The following is a 16,552-nucleotide window of genomic DNA, read 5'->3' as shown; positions in this document are numbered from 1 at the left end:
ACATGACTTTGCTTACTTCTTTTATAAAACCTTATACAGTCTATATTTTCACTTATCTGCCATGTCCCACTCTCCTCTACCACTATTAAAACATGAGTTCAAGAATAGTTTTGTTTTGTTTTGTTTTGTTTTTGTCTGCCTTAGTGCTGCATCTCAGCACCTATAACAGTGTCTAGGCCACAGCTGGCCCTCATAATTAATTTATCCAATTAACTTGTTTTACCTAGCACCTGTGCCAGGATTTGAACTTGAGCTGAACTTGACTCCAGAATTCAAGCTCTTAAATACTCTGCTTGACTAACGCTTCATCTAAAGCAAACGACAATAGATGGTGAAGGATGACAATGGTTGGCATCCATCGAGGAAGATTTCTTAGAGAATATGTGAATGATTTGGCAAAAACTTAGAACATTTCAGACCAGGTGAACACACAGAAGAAATAAACTGGATTTATGAGGTGGATGACATGGAAAGCTTAATTATAAGCTTAACTGTAATCATAATGGAATTGATATTGAACAGACATAACATAACCCTCTGGTGGAAAAGTTTAATTCGATCCTAGTTTCTCCCAGTTTCCATGCCAAATTTAAGTTTATTTTGGAGCTGATGGATGCATTTATACATTTATATGTGCACAGGAGGCAAAGCTACAGCTTTCACAATCAGGCCGGCATTTATTACAGGAGGTGAGAAAGGACCTGCTGGCTGCCACGCCATTAGTACTCAAAAGTTGTTAAAACCAAAAGTCAGTGACTGGGAAGCTTCCTCTTTATTCGTTTGCTTTGAGCTCTTCCATAATATTCAGCGCGATTGACACCTGGTAGAAAGAGCAATGGGAGTTGGTGACAGGGGTGGGGGGCAAGGATTGAACAAATAAAGTATTTTTACTTTGCAAATAAATTTAAGCATTCTCCAAAATGTTGGTTTATATATGTTCATCTTGTTTCCAAGAATATGCCACTTTCATTTTGCAGTCTAGTGTTATTCAATAAGAAGGCCCAAAAAATATAAAAGAAAAAGTATTATTTACTTCACTCAAATACTTAGAAAAATATACTTAGCTGTACCACCCATGATTCACAAATGAAGCTGAGGTCCAGCCACAGACTACAACTCCCACTCAGAGATAATGAAGCATGAAATGGCACTTTAGAGTTACATTGAGAGAAAGTGCCTTTCCAAAACTCAAGAAAAAAAGAATAGTGTTAAAATGTTGAATACATAGCCAATAAATAGTATGTTGTTTGTAGGAGTTGTTTACCCTCCATTTTATGTGAGTCTTTGCCTTACCTAAATGTTACAACATTTCCTAATAATTTCTTATGGGAATAATTTATTGATAGATTTGATTTAAAATCATTTTCAGAAAGAAATGCATGAGTTTTATTAAATCAGGTAGCTATTGTGGTCAAATTCTAAACATAGGTTCCTTTGTTTATTTGAGTTACCCTCATAAAACATTTTAGACCTTTCTGCTTCTTGAAAGTCATGGGTTTTTATGTTGTTTCAATGTGTTTATTTACTATTCTATCAATAGTAAAACTGCGCCTGTTCTTTTTTTCCAAGTATTATAGAAATTTAATCATGATCCATAGGTAAACAATTCCTGCATACAAAGCCCAAAGAAACTATCCATGGCTCTCTGCTCTTAAGTGTTAACCAAGAAAGAAAGAAGGAAAGGATCTTTATTCAAATACTTTATTTTACTCTTAGGTATATCATATTATGCCTGAAAACTAATTTTATTCTTCTTGATTTTGCTGTTACAATTATATAAAAATTACATATACCCATTCATGAATTTTGCTGATTTAAAGAAATATTTGCATGAGAATGCATTTTGTACAGTAGAATATAAAAAATTAATAGTGATTTTCCCCCCTAAATAACAGGAAATGTTTCCAATTATTTTTTAGAGCAGGACATTTGGTACAGATAATGTTGCTATAGCAACTTTAGAACAGACTTAATTTGGGCCACAGTGAGTGCACCCACTTGTTTTAAATTCATCATTCAGTCTAATCTAGCATTTACATGAAGAGCTGCATTTACAAACACTGTAGCAGGAGTGGCTATGTGAAAAGTTGTTTAGGGATACTATGCCTCAAATTTCCACTTGCATTCATGGCATTTACTAGGAGCCCATAACACAGGGTTACCAAGAGCTATAGTGTTTATTAACAAAAAATAAAAGCTTACTCCAATTTTACTCAGGATTAAAAGCTTTGAAAATTAATTTAACCTTAACAGAACCCTGAAAATATTTTGACATTATAATACACTTTACTACTTAGTGTAAAGCCTTACCAAATCTTGGAAGGGAGATATTTATTGTGTTTGCCTGAGGAAAGATATTTTAACTTAGTCTGCATCAACTTATTTCTCCTGTAATAATACCAGGTACCTATTAGAGTTTTGCCAGTATTGACACATATTTAGGGTCAAGATGGTTTCAGATGGGAATACATGGGGTTTCCCAATTCAAGAAAACCATGCTAAATTCACTGGTTTTCAGGTTTCAGGCTCATGAAGGATAAATCTTTAACTTAGGATTTCAGGTAAGATTTAATCTCTTACAATTGAGGTATTGCTTTAGAGGTAGCAACATCTTGACACCTTTTTACCTGGTCTAGAATTTGTTTCCTGTCCCCTTATGTTATAGGATTCAACTCAAATGTTAGGTCATCTGCCAAACCTTCCATGATTTGCCCAGCAGAGTCCCTTTTCCCCAGAACACTGGGTCTAGACTGGACTCTGCTATTTCACATACTTACTTGCATATTTCTCACTACAAGACAGAGGGTTCCATGAGAAATACTTTCTTAAAATTTGTGTTTTCTTCCCCCAAAACCAAAACAGCATGTGGTATAGAGCAGGTACTACATACAAATTCAATAAACATTTGTTTAAATGAATCAACATATAGCTATTGACCACTTACCATGAGTTATAAAAAGTGTTATGGACTTACTATTTTTATCTGGCCCTTGAACACATATATAACATATGGCATATGTATAACTGAAATGATACCTGAGAGTACAAGGCAATAAATGTCATCTGCAAAATGACTAAAACCAGTAAGAGCAATAAGCTCTATAAGAGTTTAAGAGACAGCAAGGAAGATCAGAGAAGGTTTTAAGGAAATGGGAAGATTTGAGCTAACCTTGAAGTATAATCAGGAATGAGGCAAGAAGCCAAGAGTGTGGAAGTTTTCTTCAGAAAAGAGCCAAGAGCAAAAAGCAATAGAAACAGGATAATTCATCAAGGTACGGTAAACATACAAATGTGGCTGGGTCTAAACCTGTCTGAAAGAGAGGAGATTCCTTAAGAGTGTTTAAGATTCCAGAGAGTGGTTAAGACCAGGTGTCTTTTTTTTAATTTTTTTAAGATTTTATTTATTTATTTGACAGAGAGAGACACAGCGAGAGAGGGAACACAAGCAGGGGAAGTGGGAGAGGGAGAAGCCGGCTTCCCACTGAGCAGGGAGCCCGATGCGGGACTCGATCCCAGGACACTGGGATCATGACCTGAGCCCAAGGCAGACACTTAACGACTGAGCCACCCAGACGCCCCAGGACCAGGTGTCTTTTAAAAACTAACTGTGGAAACTATATGGAAATGTTTTAAATTATATACTATAGATTTCCAGTGTCCAGACTTAGAATTGGTTCTAGGATTTATTAGTAATTATTTATTTTACCTTCAGAACATTTTTAAAACAACAATAAGTAAGAGTCATGACAAAGTAAAATTTGAAATATCCAATTCTTTCTCAAATCCACTATTTCCCAGCAAGACTGTATTTAATAGACATTTCACATAAGACAGGAATGCAATGAAGCAATGTATTTTAAAAAATGGCAGATTTGGTTGATATCTCATCTGCCCTGAACTACTATTAGTTCCATACCTTTAATCTCATTCTTTAAGGTCTTCATTGACATGACAGAAATACCAAAAACAGCAACAAAAAAGCAACTATTTATATAAAAGAGAATTGAACTAATGATAGAGAAAATATTTGAAGATCATCCTCATGGTTCAAAAAATATGACAAAAGGAGGCTCTTAAACTTTGTATTTATATAACTTTTATATCCAAAAAATTAACTTTCTAGAATAAAAATAGGCTTCTGACATTTTAAAAAATCTAAAGTTATCATATATGCTCAAAGGTTTAAAAAACAGGGAAAATTTAAAAGAAATAATTAAGAAGAACAATGGTGAAAGACTGTAAATCTAATTTAATGAGAGGTCAAGACATAGAAGTTTTTATAAAAGACTAATTCTGAGTAGAAACACTAAATAAACATAGTGCGGGAGTCAACTATTACAACAAATGAAGATTGGATTTAGAAAACAGTCAGGAATACAGATGTAGATGTGACAAACGAAACAAATACAAAACCCTAATGTTTAACCTTTAAATCAGTGATCTGGGACGCTAGAACACACGATGGTGGGGACGAAAAGCATAAATAAAAAATCATAAAAAGCCATGTGCCAAATAACAAAATATTATGATTCAGGGTCAAAAATTGCTAGTCTTCTATTAGCAATAAGAAATATAAAAGGTAGAGAACTCGGTTTTAATAACATATTAAATCAATTATGAGAAGTAAAGGCGATATAAAATAGGATATATAATCCTATACTCTTGCCTCCCAAGTGCACTGGGGATTAATGAGATGGCAGCACAGTTCCATTTGATACAAAAGGAAGATGATAAAGCTTCAGTGGGAAAGTGTCTTTATTAATGAAGAAATATGTTTTGCTTAAACGTTAAAAATCCTTAGCTTGTGGGTGCCTGGCTGGCTTAGTTGGTTAAGCGTCTGACTCTTGGTTTCAGCTCAGGCAGGTCATGATTTCAGGATGGTGAGATTGAGCCCCACATGGGGAAATCTGTGCTCAGCAGGGAGTCTGCTTCAGACTCTCTCTCTCCCTCTCCTTCTGCCCCTCCCCTCCACTTGCACTCTCTCTTTTTCTAAAATAAATAAATCTTTAAAAAAACCCAAAAAACTAGAATAGAGATATATAGAAAAATATAACAATGGTCTGACATATATTAATCACTTACCATATTCTAGGCACTGTGCTAAATAAGTTTAATGTTAACATATTAAACATTAAACATACGATACCTCTTATGATCATTCGTGTGATTGTGCTGTTTATCAATTCATTGCCTCTCAACTCCCAAATCTACCCTTCATTCTCTGTTGTGAAAAACTAGAGCTGAACTCTTCAAATAGTTTTTCCTTTACAAAATAGCACAAGGTTAAACTTTGTCAGTAGCAGTGTTGGGGGGCACTGAAGGAAGAGGAGTGTTTCTTTTGCTGGGTCCGATGTGCTGCCCTTGCCGGGAGCACCTCTCAGTGAGTGCGCCTTCCTTAGCACCTGGCTCCTGCTGGTGCAGCGACTAGCTGCCCCGGTCGCCACAAACTTTCCCCAGCACCCAGTCAGTCAGACAGCTTCACAGCCAAGCCCCAAGGGAGAAGCATCTCCCTATGCATGGCTGTCTCTGGTACCTTCTCAATCCACTGGGCAGCCAGCAAAATTCCTTGTTCTTCCGTGGGTGCTCTATGTCAGCCCTCGGGTGGTGACTGCTCCTTATGAGCTGCTTTTGCTGCACTCTGTAGAGTTCTCTTTACTCGCGAGCCAGTCTCTGTTAACTCCAATCCCCTGGTACAGCTAATAACTTTTTACCTTAACCTCACTCTGTTCAAGTAACTGTGAGGTTTCTGTCCTCTGCTTGGAGCCTGATAGTGCTTTTATGAGGTAGCAATTAGTAAGCCCATTTTACTGATAGAAGAGACAGAGAACATAACTGTTCCAATGTCATATAGCTAATAAGTGGAAGGATTGGGATTCTTTTTTTAAAGATTTTATTTATTTGACAGAGAGAGACACAGCGAGAGAGGGAACACAAGCAGGGGGAGTGGGAGAGGGAGAAGCAGGCTTCCCACTGAGCAGGGAAGCCCGATGTGGGGCTCGATCCCAGGACCCTGGGATCATGACCTGAGCCGAAGGCAGACGCTTAACCGACTGAGCCACCCAGGTGCCCCGGGATTGGGATTTAAACCTTGTTTTTTCTAACTTCACAACTCAAGCTCCTATTTGCAACCATGTATAATTAAAAATAGCTCCCCCTTTTATTCTTAGAAGTGTCCCAGTTTATGTGATAAATTAGCTGGCCACCCTAATTATACTAGTCTATTTCTCCTTTTGTTTAAACCAGCAATTCTCAAGCCTTTCACCTTGTGACACAAATGAGAAGAGTCACATGTGTGTTGCACTCTGTCCAGTTCCTTTAACTCCTTTCCTCACACTCCAGAAAGCACATGCCAACACTAACTCAAGAGATGTCAACACGGAGATAATCTTGAACCACCTCCAAGTTATTATAAAGGCAAGTCTTCCACATGGTTTGGTACTTTGTCTACTATATCAGTGAGTAATTACTTACGACACCTTACAGCTGATTGAGACACTATATGTGTTTAAAAAAAAGTGGTTATTCTAATCCATACACTGAGGAAACATTCTCCCACATAAGCTAAAGCTTCTCAATTGCCTTATGTAATATAGTTTATTATGTACAATATAAGATACAAATGTTAAAATTCAATGTATGCATATTAATATACAAAGCATATTTCTTTACTAATATACTTTAAAAAGTTGATTGTTCTAAAGGTACCAAGTTACATCTCAAGCAGGACAATTGCTTTGATGCCTTATTACTATCCTGATTATTAACTTTTTACATGTAAATAGCTCAGAATAGGGATCTAAGTAGCAAACACACACAAAACTGAGAAATTTTTAAAAATGCAATTGGACTTTGCCTTTGCATCTTTGCATAAACTATTAAGCATTTCTCCCAATAAGCCAGGAAGAAAGATTACTTATTAATATGCTAAGAATTTCCAAAGCTTTTCTAGGATTATAAAATATGATTCATTCTAGCTTTATATCTGATGTGATGTAAAGGATATGTTCGCGAGAATGTGAACACCATTGGCGTTATAGTTCTCCTTCCTGAAGTTTAGAAACCAGGAGGTTCAGAGAAGGATTATGGTCATTTGAGAATGAGATAGCATGGCCCATCATAGATGTTTAGTAACTACATAACAAATAAATGTGTTGAGTGGATAGATGAATACTGTTTCTTCCTACAAGCATCTACTGCAGTTATCCAATATGCTCACCTCAGTATCTTGTAGCCTAAGCATCTGAAATGTGCAAGTCATTGGCAATTTCAGACTCCCATCCGGAGTGAGGAGAAGCACTTTGAGAATCCAGCCTTATCATCTTAAGGATGTGGCTCATGTGTTTGAGTGGGGATAACACACTGGCATTGGGCCTCACTTCACCAAAAGTCTAGCCTTGAACTAGCAGCTGTGACCTCTCACTCTTTGAGGTTTTGCCTACAAGCTTCTTTGGCTTACATGAGCCTCTGCATCTGCTTGCTGCATACTCGTGAGATTTGCCTGCCTTAAGATATTTAATATCTATCACAGAGGCACCAGATGCCCGACAGAAAAAGAATACTAATGAATGCTGTAGAAGCAGGTTTAGGAAAGATTACGGAAATTGTTTACAGAAGGCTTAAAATGGATATGATACTAACTGCTGGTGTAGGTTTCATTTGATTGTTTCTAGAAGTAAGATACTGTTGTTCATGTGATTATTTGGTATCATTTGGCAATTTGGAGCCTCTCCAGGTATTACAAGTATTCCAGATATCCTACTCTTTCCTATAAATCGTAAAACAGTTAGTTGATAGGATTAACTATTACCTGAATGTTTAGCAGGGTACTTCTAGTTCTCATCTCCACTTCTCAGAAGGAATATTCACTTGAAAACTGCTTTGCGTGTTTGGTCTTGGTGAATGTTTGTGCTGATTACAGTGTGAGAGTTTACTTCTATGGTTATGCAACCTCATTTTAGTAATATGTGTTTTTGAACACAGGGCCATAATATAATAAAAACAAATATGTATGCAGTTGACAATACACTAAACATATCTTTTAGAGATACTTGCTTCCAGTGGAGTGTTTGTTTATAAAGATCTTTGCATATTTAGAGCCATTATTCCTGCAAATTACAATCAATACTTTTTAACTGAGATATAATTGATATGTAACATATTAATTTCAGGTGTACAACATAATGATTCAATATTTGCATATATTGCAAAATGACCACCACATTAAGTCTACTTAACATCCATCACCATACAGAGTTACACAGTGTTGTGTGTGTGATGAGAACTTTTAAGACAATCAGGCGTTTTTAAGAGAAAATTAGAAATCCATTCCATAGACTGTATAGAGAATAATAAATTTAACATCATAACAAGAGCTAATGAATTTATCCAAGGCAGCTGGAAGGTACTGAAATAAAAATCTTAGTTGGATTTGATTTTTTTAATAGCTTTATGCCTTTTATTTCTCTGTAAATTAATGGATACTTTCTTGATTATAGACAAAATAGCACTAGGGAAACCAGCTGTAATGCTTTTCTTCTGCCACGCTTCTACTGAGGTGACAAGAGAGTAACCCTCAGCCCATTTTTGACCCCTCGGAGTGTGTGCTTGTTCGATTACTTCAGTGTCAGAAGTATGCCTGGCTGCTCCAAGTTTTCGGCTAGTAAAAAGGCTCAGGGAGAGGATGAAGGGAAATTTTTAGAATGCATAATACCAGTAGCACTGGCGTGGAGTTGGGGGCTCTGAGATGTGAGTACTTAAACTGTTAAAGGGGCTGAAAAAAGCAACAAGCAATTGAGAAGTAATAAAAAAAGAACTTTCAGTAATTACTAGTCTCACTGCCTTGGTTGTAACAGGCAAAATATTCTGCATCGCGTTACATATCCTGTGCTCCATCCCATCCCCCATGAGACAGAGATGAATGCTGCAATACCAAAGAAGGAAAATGTGATTACACCAGATTTTATTGTAATACCATTATCGATTTGTTGCCATAATAATGTAGGATGCACATTGCTTTACTTCAGTAAGTTTTTATTTTTCTACATTTCCCCCTAGAGATTTGAGAGTCTATATGTCTATAAAATTGCAACCTTGGGTCTGCAATTGGAAATCCCATCTATTGTTCTCAAGTTACCTTTAATCTGACTATCCAGGTAGGCATAAACTATCAGGTAATAGAATGTATATTCCTAGTACTATAAATTTTTTATCATCTTGCTACTGTCTTAAGAGTACCTTAATATTTAAGGTGTATCTAGACACACTGAGATTTTTCCTCCATCTTCGTCACTTTTATTTGTGGGATGAAATGTGTTCTGCCGTATTATAGATTTCAAACTTAAACATCCCAAAAGTAATGATGCCAGCCTTCTTCACACACTACTCTCTTTAAAATAGAAACATATTTCAGTTAGTCTTTTTAAAACAAAACAAAAAAGCTTTTGAGCTGTTTAGAGCTTATCTTCCTATCACTGATTGCCAGTGAAAAGACACATTTTCCTCTAACATTTTTTGCTTATTCCTTTGCTAGTGCTAATAATATATTGTGAATACAATCAAATTTCCTCATAAATTATTACTTAATATGTGGTAAATCCTCCTGAAATATTTCATTTTATGTAATAGGAAACATTTGTAACACAAATATTATTCCTTGTCTACTCTTCTGCTCCCTACCTTCACTCTCTCCCTAGGCCTCTTTCATCTATTCTCACAGCTTTATCTGCTACCTACATGGGGATAAGTTTCTAATTTCTATTTCTGGCTCACATCTCTTCTTGAGTTCAGACTCCTGTTGTCTACTGTCCAGTGAACATTAGATGTCCCAAAGGCATCTCACTCCTCACACATCCAAAGTGAAGTTCTCGGTTTCCCTTTAAACCTGCTCTTCTTCCTCTTCCTCATCTCAATAAATGTCATCACTTTCCATGCAGCCATTTTTGCCAGGAGGCTAGGGATCATCCTCCTCATTCTCCACATCCAGTCTGTCAGCAAGTTCTGATGGTTCCATTCCCCAGATATATTCCAAACCCATCCACTCCTGTCCTGGTCACCACCTAGAGCCTCCTGACTGTTCTCTCAGTGTCCATTGATGGTGTCCTCTTAGCCATTCCCCATGTAGGAAACAAAGTAGTCTCTTAAAATCTCTTTTAGATCATGTCACATCCCAATTTCACTTAGAATAAAATGGAGAACTCTAGGTATTATATTTAAAATCAAATTTAGGGGCACCTGGGTAGCTCAGTCGGTGAAGTATCTGCCTTCAGCTCAGGTTTCCCAATGGAGAATCCAATACAGATCACCAGACCAAGTTCCAGAAATGGGGTTGTGCTTATCACTACAATTCCCAGGCATAAATCTTAGTCAGGACACTCTTGCTGGGGAACATTACAAAGACATATTGGCAGCCCTAATGAGGAGAAGTTCATTAGGTACAGAGAAAAGTTAAAAGTGCTCTAAAAGAGAGCACAGCGTGTACAAAGTTACAGTGAAATTAAAGAACATGGTGTAGGGGCACCTGGGTGGCTCAGTCAGTTGAGCATCCAACGTTTGATTTCAGCTCCGGTCATGATCTCAGGGTCGTGAGATCAGGCTCTGTGCTCATAATGGGGTCTGCTTGAGATTCTCTCTCCCTCTCCCCCTGCTCCTCCTCCCTCTCTAAAATAAGTAAATAAGTCTTTAAAAAACATAATTAAAGAACATGGTGTATATCAAATTGACAAATCCTGAAGTTTGACCTCATACCCCCTGGCAAGGCTGTGAGTATATAGACCTCTCACACATTACTAGTGTGTGAAGGCAAAAAGTACAATCTCTGTAAAGAAGGATTTGGCAACTTCTAGCAAAATTACATACACATTATTGATTGTATGCAATTCCTTTTCTAGAAATCTATCCCAAAATTGACACTGGCAAAAATGTGAAAAGACATTATGTACAAGGCTATTGATTCCAGCACTATTTTTAAAACCAAAAATATATAAATAACTGTCAACTAAGAAGGACTGACTGAATAAACTATGGTCCAGTTATACAACGTAGACTATGCCCCTGTAAAAGCAATGGACATTGTCTTTATCTACTACTATGGAATAACTCCAGCGTATGTTTAAGTAAAAAAGCAAAATGAGGAAGAGTGAGTATAATACACCACCATTTATTTTAGGGAAGTAGTGATACGAATATTTACATTATATATATTGAACATACAAAATTGCCATCTTTAGATTAAAAATCAGTCACATATTGGCAATTTGATGTGGTTCTACTTAATGTATATTTTTTAAGTTGAAAAGATTACAAATGTAAATGGTGTCTTCAAGACACAATAACACATATCCACATTTCTGCCTCAAATAGTCCCTGTTTACATTTGTTTCCAAGGTGTAATTGTTACTGTAACCCCTTTTCACTCTTGAAAGTGACTAAAATTTTATTTTCATATGGGGTATTAAAGAAAAAGAGGTGGAGAGGACAGGTCAGAAAGAAAAAATAAGGATGGGGAGGGCAGAGATAGAAATTTGACTTCTTTGAACATTTTTTTCCCTCAGTTTAACTTTGAAAAGGTAAATATTTTAAATCAAAAGTTAAATGAAATAAATCTAAATGTATATTCAGTTGGTAGCGTAACCATATAGAAACAATTTTAAGTGACATAAAAATGCAATAAGAGTTCCCTACTGGGGGAAGAAAAGAACTGCAAACATATCTTTTATGAATTATGCTATTGTCGATTCTGTTGGTATTATTCTGAGATTGCTTTGTGTGTAGTGCAGAATAAAGCAAATGAATAATTGTATTGATGTCATTAAGAACCAGGATTTTCAGCATGAGAGAAAAGATGGTAAAGATGTAAAATCAATAGGTTCAGTAAGTATTCATCCAATGGCTCTCAATTTGAATTAAAAGTATCAGTGTTAACTCAGGATATGTTATATGTTTTTTTAAAGGACTTTATTTTTTAGAGCAACTATAAGTTCGTAGTAATACTGAGAGGAAAGTACAGAGATTTTCCATATGCTCTCTGCCCCCACACATGCATAACATACACTATTATCAGTATCACTCACAGGAGCGATATACAATTGACTCTTGAACAGCACCAGTTGGAACTGCATGGGTCCACTTATACACAGATTATTTTCAATAAACACAGTACATTATTTTCCTTATGATTTTCTTAATAATTTTTTTCTAGCTTACCTTCTTATAAGAATAAGTATACGTGTAACATACCAAATACGTGTTAATCAACTGTTTTTGTCATTGGTAAGGCTTCCAATCAACAGTAGGCTATTAGTAATTAAGTTTTAATTAATTAAAAAAATTAAGTGAATTTTTGACTGTGTTGGGGGTTGGTGCCCCAACCCCTGCATTTTTTAAGGGTCAATTATATTTGTTACAGTTGATGAACTGACACTGACAAATCTTAATCACCCCAAATCTGGAGATTTCATTACCTTTGGTGTTACATATTCTATGAGTTTGGACAAATGTACAATGACATGTATCCATTATTATAATATTACATATAATATATAATAATTGTATATTATAAATATACAGAGTACTTTCATTGCTCTAAAAAATCCTCTGTTCTCTCCCTATTCACCCTTCCCCACTCCCATGCCTGGAAACCACTGATTTTTTTTACCATTTCCACAGTTTTGCCATTTCCAGAATATCAAATAGTTGGAAATATACACTATGCAGTCTTCTTGGATTGGTTTCTTTCATGTAGAAATATGCATTTAATTTTCTCCATGTCTTTCCATAGTTTGTTAGCTCATTTCCTTTGAGTGCTAAATGATATTCCATTGTCTGGATGTACCACAATTTATCCATTCAAGAATTATGTTTTTTACCATGTGTTTTGTATTTCAATGAGCTGTAAATAAGATGTTAGATATATTTTTCCTATAACTAATTTTCTGCATCATATTAATGAAATGACCCAAAGCTAAGGATCTCAATATATCTAAAAATACTAGTTCATTAAAAAAAAATATTATAGCCTAGAAGAAATGGATAAATTTCTAGAAACATACAACCTGCCAAGACTGAATCATGATGAAATAGAAAATCTGAACAGAGTGATTACTAGTAAGGAGATTAAATCAATAATCAAAAACCTCCCAAGAAATAGAAGGCCAGGACCAGATGACTTCACTGGTGAATTCTACCAAACATTCAAAGAAGAATTAATACCCATCCTTCTTGAACTCTTCCAAAAAATAGAAGAAGAAAGAACTTTAACAAACTCATTTTATGAGGCCAGCATTACCCTGACACCAAAACCAGACAAGAACACTACAAGAAAAGAAAATTATAGGACAATATTTCTGATAAACATAGATGTAAAATTCCTCAACAAAATATTAGCAATTCAAATTAGCAATACATTAAAAGGATCATACGTCATAATCAAGTGAGATGTATTTCAGGGATGTTAGGATGGGTCAACATCCACAAATCAGTCAATGTGATACCACATTAACAAAATGAAGGATAAAAATCATGGTCATCTCAAAAGTTGCAGAAAAAGCATTTAACAAAATTCAACATCAATTTATGAGGAAAAAAACAACAAAGCAGGTAGAGAGGGCGCAGTATCTCAATGTAATACAGGCCACATATGACAAGGCCACAGCTAACATTGTACTCAATGGTGAAAAACTGAAAGCTTTTCTTCCAAGGTCAGGAACAAGACAAATATGCCTACTGTCACTATTTTTATTCAACATAGCCCTGGAAGTCCTACCCAGAGCAATTAGGCAAGTAAAGGAAATAAAATCCATACAAACTGGAAAGAAAGATGTAAAACTGTCACTGTTTGCAGATGACATGATATTATAAATGAAAAAACCCTAAAGACTCCATCAAAAAACTCTTAGAACCAATAAACAAATTCAGCAATGTTGCAAGATACAAAATCTGTTGTTTCTATACTCTTATAACAAACTGTCAGAAAGAGAAATTAAGAAACAATCCTGTTTAAATTGCATCCAAAAGGTTAAAATACCTATGAATAAATTTAACCAAGGAGGTGAAGACCTATATACTAAAAACTACAAAATATTGACAAAAGCAACTGAAGAAGACCCAAATAAATGGAAAGACATTTCATACTCATGGATTAAAAGAATTAATATTGTTAAAATGTCCATATTACTCAAAGCAGTCAATCCATATCAAAATTCCAATGTCATTTTTCACAGCACTAGAACAAACAATGCTAAAATTTTTGTGGAAGCACAAAAGATCCCAAATAGCCAAAGTCGTCTTGAAAAAGAAGAGCAAAACTGGAGGCATCAGTCCCCTTATTTCATTTTCTTAAAAAAAAAAATTATTTATTTTTTGAGAGAGAGAAAGCACAAGCGGGGGGGAAGGGCAGAGGGAGAGAGAGAAGCAGACTCTCCGATGTGCAGGGAGCCTGATGCAGGACTCAATCCCAGGACCCTGGGGTCATGACCTGAGCTGAAGGCAGCCACTTAACTGAATGAGCCACCCAGGTGCCCCCCCTTATTTCAAACTATATTACAAAGCTATAATAATTAAAACACTATGGTATTGGCATAAAAACAGACACATAGATCAATGGAACAGATAGAGAGCCCAGAAATAAATCCACACATATATGGTGAATTAAGTTACAACAAAGGAGCCAAGAATATACAGTAGGCAAAGGACAGTCTTCAGTAAATGGTATTGGGAAAACTGGACAGTCACATGCAAAAGAATGAAACTGGATCATTACTATCTTACACCATATACAAAAATTAACTCAAAAGGATTAAAGAACGTAGGATCTGAGACCATAAAACTCCTATAAGAAAATATAGGTGGTGAGCTCCTTGACATAGGTCTTGGAGATCTATTGAATCTGACACAAAAGCAAAGGCAACAAAAGGAAAAATATATAAGTAGGACTACATCAAAGTAAAAACATTCTGCACAGCAAAGAAACCATCAGCAAAATGAAAGGCAACCTAGAGAATGGGAGAAAATATTTGCAAATCATATATCTGATAAGAGGTTAATATCCAAAATATGTAAAGAACTCATACAACTCAGGGGGAAAATCCAGTTAAAAAATTGGCATAAGATCTGAATAGACATTTTTCCAAAGATGTACAGATGGCCAACAGGTAAATGAAAAGATGCTTAACATCACTAATCATCAGGGAAATACAAATCAAAACCACAATGAGATACCATCTCACACATGTCAGAATGGCTATTACTACTTCTAATAATAATAACAACAGCAGCAACAACAAGAGTTGGCAAGGATGTAGAGAAAAGGGAACCTTTGTGCACTGCTAGTGGGAATGTAAATTAGTGCAACTACTATGGAAAACAGTATGGAAGATTCTCAAAAAATTAAAAATAGAATTACCATATGACCCAGCAATTCTACTTCTGGGTATTTATCCAAAGAAACAAAACCACTAACTTGAAAAGATAATTGCACCAAGTTCATTACAACATTTATTTACAGTAGCCAAGATATGGAACCAATCTAAGTGTCTATTGATGGATGAATGGATAAAGAAGTTATGGTATGGGGGCGCCTGGGTGGCTCAGTCATTAAGCATCTGCCTTTGGCTCAGGTCATGGTCCCAGGGTCCTGGAATCGAGCCCCACATCGGGCTCCCTGCTCAGCAGGAGGTCTGCTTCTCCCTCTCCCACTCCCCCTGCTTGTGTTCCCTCTCTTGCTGTGTCTCTGTCAAATAAATAAATAAAAATCTTAAAAAAAAAGTCATGGTATGTATACATAATGGAATATTATTCATCAATAAAAAAAGGAATGAATTCTTGCTATTTGCTACAATATGGATGGACCTCAAGGGCATAATGCTAAGTGAAATAAGACAGAGAGAGACAAAGACCATATGCTCTCTCTTATACATGGACTCTAAACAAACAAACAAACAAACAAGGTCATAGATAGAACAGACTTGTGGTTGCCAGAGGCAGAGGGTCAGGGGAGGGAGGAATGCATGGAGAAGGTCAAAGGGTAAAAAGAAAAAAATAATAAATAAACCATGTAATTCATGATATTAACAAAATAAATATCTATGATCCACTTAATAGATGTGGACTAAGGACTTACCAAAATTTAATATCCATTAATGTTAAAAATCTTCCATCAAAGTAAAAGAGAAAACCTTAAATCTAATGAAAGGAATTTATTAAAAAAAAAAACAAAAGCTAACTTCTGACCTAATTGTGGAGCATTATGCATAAGTTCTTAGGACAGTACCTGGTACAAAATAAGTACTATAAAAGGGTTTGCAAAAATTAATTACACAAATTTTTAATTTAGTGTGTCATAACTGCTATGAGCAACTACATATAATGAAAATTTATGATATGATATATAGTATTTAACTTTTATCCTGGCCAAAATTACAGGTTCAGTAAATGTTCTTTCTTTTTTCCAATAAATATTTCTTTTCCCCACTTCGGGAAAAAAGTAATAACTATCTATTGTTAAGCTAACCTCTACCTCATCCCCATAAATCCTACAGCATTCAGGGCACAAAGAATA

This window comes from Callorhinus ursinus, unplaced genomic scaffold (assembly GCF_003265705.2).
Source record: "Callorhinus ursinus isolate GAN/ISIS: 27379988/994484 unplaced genomic scaffold, GSC_fseal_2.0 scaffold2, whole genome shotgun sequence".
NCBI lineage: Eukaryota > Metazoa > Chordata > Mammalia > Carnivora > Otariidae > Callorhinus > Callorhinus ursinus.
Note: the sequence above shows the minus strand (reverse complement) of the source record.